The 6919-nt window shown below is 41.8% G+C and overlaps 1 non-coding gene across 1 annotated transcript; it reads right to left on the bottom strand.

Annotated features, from left to right (window-relative positions):
* Positions 1–2469: 2469 nt before the first annotated feature.
* LOC141681529 (small nucleolar RNA R71) lies at positions 2470–2576 on the bottom strand. Its single transcript, XR_012558957.1, has one exon. It is a non-coding gene; the product is annotated as a small nucleolar RNA R71 (small nucleolar RNA).
* Between the last annotated feature and the right edge of the window lie 4343 nt (positions 2577–6919).

Genomic DNA, 6919 nt, shown 5'->3' on the forward strand with positions numbered 1-6919 from the left:
CATCTAAAACTGGCCTATTTGCCCTCTGTTTCTTGTATCTCTTTGTAGATTTGGAGTTCTTGGGAGTTTCAGGAAAAGTCATTCTTCTAAGCCTCTTGAGAAGCCTAGATCCCCCAATTCCAGAATCCTTCTGAGAAGTCACTTTCTCAGCTTCTTCAATAACAGGTTCTGAAGAAGGAACCTGTTCCTCAGTATCATATTCATCTCTCAAAGCAATCTTCCTTTTCTTCTAAAGTGTTTTAGGAACAGTCTTTGTCCTCTTTGGTTTGGAAGATGAAGGCTTCACAGTAGGTGCTGATGATGAGGGTTGAACTGTCTGTGAAGTGGAGAGATAGGATTTGTGATAAGTGGCATTTTATACCACTTAGAACGTCTTAAAATGGCTTCAATTGGTGTCTTGAAATCAAGTATTTTGTGTATTTGATGCGTTTTTCTAGTGTTTATGCATTTCAGGGTATTAATTGCATTTCGGAGGAGGAATCATCAAGAATAAGCCTTGGCATGTGTTCACCATTGCGAGAGGAAAAGAACGGGCAGATTACGGCGAAGAAACGGAGCAAACATGGAATTTTTCCAGAAGGGTCCTGCGCGCCCGCGCAGCAATGCTGAGCGGCCGCGCAGCAGCCTTGCGCGCCCGCACAGAAATGCTGAGCGGCCGCGCAGGGTCGGGGAAAAAGATATATTATTTTAGACTTCTATTTCTGTTTGGCTTCCAACTTCTATGTAATCTGAGTTTTATGGGACTATTATATAAGTAGATTTGAGATGTTTTTCACAGAGAATTAAGAGGAGATTATGTTTTAGATTGTGTTTTGCAAGAAGCGAAGGAGATAAGGAAGAAGACCGATTTAGCACACCGCAACAAAGAGGAAGCATATATTCTTGTGATTCTTGTTTCGTTGTAACGTTGGATGCTAGTTTTCTTGCTTTGACTTATTTACTCTTGTGACGTACTCTGTTTTAATATAATCAGTTTAGTTATTATTTTCTTGTGTCGTATACCATGATTTCATATGAACCCATGATGGCGATAAGTTCTATTATGGGCTAATCGTGATCATGGGGTTGCAACGGATTTATTATGAAATTCTTTAGTTAATTGTTTAATACTTTAGTATGTGATGATTGCATGATATCTAGTATTGGTTGTGCGTATTCGTCTTATGTGCATCGCGAACATATAAGATAGGGTGTTAATCTCTTGTGAAGCGACGGTGGATCTTGAGATTTAGAACTTGCCATGCTAGCATAGGTTCATGTACATTGTGCATGATTAGTGGGTAACTCTAACAGTTTTATTTGCCCTATGTAATCAAAAGGAATAACTTGTGCTTAAATCGTTGTGTTGTCAATTTCTGTAGACATATAGGAACTCAACATAATTGATGACTATTCAACTTCTATCTTAATTGTGGATGTTTGGTAGAATGGTATTAGTACAATGAAAGTTGGCTTTTATCAGTTTCGTGTTATTCGATTAATATCATCACTGTCACATGCTAAAGGTAATAACTATGGCTATAGAAGGAAGTAATAATGAAGTTGTGATCTCATGAGTGTTTTATTATTGATAAATTGAAGTGTTAGTTAAGTGGTTAATTAAGTAGTTAATTATAGTTAATATTTAATCAACAATTTTAAGTGTTATTATCTTAACATTGAGAAGTAATCATACATTGGTGAGTGAGTTAAATTAGACAATAAATTAGTCTGAGTCTCTGAGGGAACGAACTAGAAAGTATTCTATATTACTTGCGAACGCGTATACTTGCGTGAATATTAGTGCGTGATTTCGCCCTAACAAGTTTTTGGTGCCGCTGCCGGGGACTCGGCGTATTTGTTTAGTTTATATACTTACCATCATTGGTCATTAGGACTCAGTGATTAGGACGTAGTAGTTAATTACTCTTTTCGGTTGTGTTTCAGGTACTTTAGCAAGCGTTTATGCAAACTCGTTCTCGTGCTCGCAAGAGGACCTTAGATACAGCTGAAGGAAAAGACGAAGTTATTGATACTCCGGAGAAGTTAGATTTTGAGGATTCGGATTCAGGAACTGAGCAGAAAGAACCAGTAAACATGGGAGATCGTATTGTTCAAGCTGATCCAGCTCTTATGGATTTTTCTCGGCCTAAAATTGATGACATTCAGTCAAGCATCCTTCATCCGGCTATTCAAGCTAACACCTTTGAAATTAAGCCGGGCACTATTCAGATGGTGCAGAATTCTGTTTCTTTTGGAGGAGCGGCAACTGAAGACCCCAACATGCACATAAGGAATTTTGTCAAGATCTGCAGCACTTTTAAGTATAATGGCGTGACTGATGAGGCTATCAAGTTGAGGCTTTTCCCATTCTCACTGAGGGATAAAGCTAAAGACTGGTTACATTCTGAACCAGCTGGGTCCATCACTACGTGGCAAGATCTTGCACAAAAGTTTCTGGTGAAGTTTTATCCAATGGCAAAGACTGCTGCTATGAGGAGTGCTCTTACTCAGTTTGCGCAGCAACCTACAGAATCTATGTGCGAGGCTTGGGAACGCTACAAGGAAATGTTGAGAAAATGTCCACATCATGGAATGCCGGATTGGATGGTAATCACTGGTTTTTATAATGGTTTGGGGGCCCAATCTCGGCCCATGCTCGATGCAGCAGCTGGAGGCGCCTTATGGGCTAAAATCTATACTGAGGCGTACAATCTTATTGAGACGATGGCTGCAAATGAGCATCAAAACCCAACTCAGAGGATGACATCAGGCAAGGTAGCAGGTATTCTGGAAGTTGATGCAGCCACCGCTATTGCAGCCCAGCTCCAAGCGCTATCAATGAAGGTTGATTCTTTGGCTACGTATGGAGTTAATCAAATAGCTATGGTTTGTGAGCTTTGTGCAGGTTCTCATGCTACGGATCAGTGTTCTCTTGTCAACGAATATGTTCAGTATGTGAATAATTATCAGCGACAACAGCAGCCTGTGCCAGCGACTTATCATCCTAACAACAGAAATCATCCAAATTTCAGCTGGGGAAATAATCAGAATGCTATTCAGCCACCATATCAGCAAGGAGTGAGTAAACAGTTTAACCCACCTGGATTCCAGCAACCACAGCAGTATGCTACAAGACAATCATATCCTCAACAGGGAAGTGCAGCTGCACCTACTAGTGCTGATTTTGAGGAACTTAAGCTGTTGTGCAAGAGTCAGGCGATTTCTATCAAGACCTTGGAAAATCAAATCGGTCAATTAGCCAATGCAGTGCTCAATCGTCAACCTGGCACTCTTCCCAGTGACACGGAAGTACCAGGCAGGAAGGAAGCTAAAGAGCAAGTCAAGGCTATTACCTTAAGGTCTGGAAAAGTAGCTGATGCTGAAAAGGCAAAAGAAGTCGAAGCTGAAGTTAGAGATGAAGAATCTAAGCAAAGGGAGAAAGCGGCGGAACCAAGGAAGACTACTGTTGAACACACTCTGCCTGAGGCTAATACAGGGGAGAAACAGCTCTATCCTCCACCACCTTTTCCTAAGAGATTGCATCAACAAAAGCTGGATAGACAGTTCGGGAAGTTTCTGGAGGTGTTCAAGAAACTTCACATCAATATACCTTTCGCTGAGGCTCTGGAACAAATGCCTAGTTATGCGAAGTTTATGAAGACTATTCTTTCAAGGAAGGTGAAACTGGATGACCTTGAAACCGTTGCTCTCACGGAAGAATGCAGCGCGGTTCTGCAACAAAAGTTACCACCAAAACTGAAAGATCCAGGAAGCTTCACCATTCCTTGCACCATTGGTAATCTAACTTTTGACAAGTGCCTTTGTGATTTGGGAGCAAGCATTAATCTGATGCCGTTGTCGATCTTTAAAAAACTGGATCTGCCTGATCCAAAACCCACATACATGTCGCTACAATTGGCGGACCGTTCCATTACTTACCCAAGGGGCATAGTTGAGGATGTGCTCGTCAAGGTGGATAAGCTCTTCTTTCCTGCTGATTTTGTTATTCTGGATTTTGAGGAAGATAAGAAGATTCCCATAATCTTGGGGAGGCCTTTCTTGGCTACTGGCCGTACCTTGATAGATGTGCAAAAAGGGGAACTTACTATGCGGGTTCAAGATTAGGATATGACCTTCAACGTATTCAAGGCAATGAAATTCCCTACAGAAGATGAGGAGTGCTTAAAAGTGGATGTGATTGATTCTGCGGTTACTTCGGAACTCGATCACATGCTAATGTCTGATGTATTGGAAAAGGCCTTAGTGGGGGAATTTGACAGTGATGATGAAGATAGCAACGAGCAATTACAATTTCTGAACGCTTCTCCCTGGAAGCGAAAGCTGGATATACCATTTGAATCTCTTGGTACTTCTGACCTCAAGAACGCTGAAGGGAAGCTCAAACCATCAATAGAGGAAGCGCCTACCTTAGAGCTCAAACCATTACCTGAACACTTGAGGTATGCCTTTTTAGGTGATTCATCTACGTTACCTGTTATTATTTCAGCTGACCTTTCAGGTAGTGAGGAAGACAAGCTCTTAAGAATTTTGAGAGAATTCAAATCGGCTATAGGATGGACCATAGCAGACATCAAGGGGATAAGTCCTTCATATTGTATGCATAAAATTCTGTTAGAGGAAGGTAGTAAGCCAACTGTGGAACAGCAGCGAAGACTGAACCCGATCATGAAGGAGGTGGTGAAGAAAGAAATTCTGAAATGGCTAGATGCAGGCATCATTTATCCTATTTCTGACAGCTCGTGGGTGAGCCCCGTGCAATCTGTACCTAAGAAAGGAGGTATCACTGTGGTCGCAAATGAAAAGAATGAGCTCATCCCTACTCGAACAGTTACAGGATGGAGAGTATGCATGGATTATAGAAAATTGAACAAAGCCACAAGGAAGGATCACTTCCCTCTCCCATTCATTGATCAAATGCTTGACAGATTGGCGGGACATGAGTATTTTTGTCTTCTGGATGGGTATTCCGGGTATAATCAGATTTGTATTGCACCAGAGGATCAGGAAAAGACTACCTTCACTTGTCCATTTGGCACATTTGCTTTTCGAAGAGTTTCGTTTGGGTTATGTGGCGCCCCGGCCACCTTTCAGAGATGTATGATGGCTATATTCTCTGACATGATTGGAAATAACGTCGAAGTGTTCATGGATGACTTCTCCGTCTTTGGACACTCATATGATGAATGTTTGAATAATCTGCGCGCCGTTCTCAAACGATGCGTGGAAACTAATTTGGTGCTTAATTGGGAGAAATGTCATTTTATGGTGCGTGAAGGCATTATCCTTGGGCATAAGGTCTCTAGCAAAGGTCTGGAGGTGGATAAGGCCAAGGTGGGAGTCATTGAAAATCTTCCCCCACCTAATTCGGTGAAAGGAATCCGTAGTTTTCTCGGTCATGCGGGTTTTTATCGGCGATTCATCAAGGACTTTTCAAAGATATCTAAGCCATTGTGCAATTTACTTGAGAAAGATGTGCCTTTCAAATTTGATGATGAATGTTTGGCAGCATTCGAGACTCTCAAGGAGAGTTTGATCACGGCACCAGTTATTACAGCACCAGATTGGACAGAACCGTTTGAGATGATGTGTGATGCGAGTGACTATGCGGTAGGTGCAATTCTGGGACAGCGCAAGAAAAATCTCTTCCATGTGGTCTACTATGCGAGTAAGACTTTAAATGGGGCCCAATTGAACTACACCACTACTGAGAAGGAGCTTTTGGCTATAGTCTTTGGCTTTGAGAAATTTCGATCTTATCTGCTTGGTACGAAAGTGACAGTATTCACTGATCATGCAGCTATTCGCTATCTGGTTTCTAAGAAGGATTCGAAGCCGAGACTCATTCGTTGGGTGCTTTTACTTCAAGAATTTGAGTTAGAGATCAAAGATAGAAAAGGTACCGAGAATCAAGTAGCTGACCATCTCTCTAGGTTGGAGAATCCCGATTCTACTTCACAAGATAGGACGTTAATCAATGAATCTTTTCCGGATGAGCAGTTGTTTGCAATTCAGGAGGAAGAACCATGGTTTGCAGATATTGTAAACTATCTTGTCAGCAATATAATGCCTCCTAATTTGACATCCGCGCAAAAGAAGAAGTTTCTGCATGAGGTGAAGTGGTATATGTGGGATGAACCATATTTGTTTAGACAGGGAGCTGACCAGATCATCAGGAGATGTATCCCGTTCTGTGAGACGTAGGGGATATTATGAGACTGCCATTCCACGGTTTATGGTGGACACTATGGAAGTGAGAAGACGGCAGCTCGTATTCTGCAAGCAGGTTTTTTCTGGCCCACCTTGTTCAAGGATGCTCATCAGTTTGTTTTAAGGTGTGATCGTTTCCAAAGAGTGGGAAATTTGTCAAGGAAGGATGAGATGCCATTAAATGTGATGCTTGAAGTCGAGGTCTTTGATGTATGGGGAATCGATTTCATGGGGCCTTTTATCTCGTCTTGCAATAATCAGTACATCTTGCTGGCAGTCGATTATGTCTCAAAATGGGTCGAAGTTAAAGCTTTACCGACAAATGATGCAAAGGCAGTGCTAAATTTTCTTCATAAGCAAATTTTCACAAGGTTTGGAACACCTCGGGTAATCATAAGTGATGAAGGATCGCATTTTTGCAACCGTAAGTTCACTTCTATGATGCAGCGTTATAATGTGAATCATCGAGTAGCTACTGCCTATCACCCGCAAACAAATGGTCAAGCGGAAGTGTCTAACAGAGAGATAAAGCGCATTCTAGAGAAGGTTGTTTGTCCATCAAGGAAGGATTGGTCTTTAAAGCTCGATGAAGCTGTTTGGGCTTACAGAACAGCATACAAAACTCCACTTGGGATGTCACCGTTTCAGTTGGTGTACGGTAAGGGATGTCATCTACCGGCGGAGCTTGAGCATAAGGCCTACTGGGCAT

This window comes from Apium graveolens, chromosome 8 (genome assembly GCF_009905375.1).
Source record: "Apium graveolens cultivar Ventura chromosome 8, ASM990537v1, whole genome shotgun sequence".
In the NCBI taxonomy this organism is placed as follows: Eukaryota; Viridiplantae; Streptophyta; class Magnoliopsida; order Apiales; family Apiaceae; genus Apium; species Apium graveolens.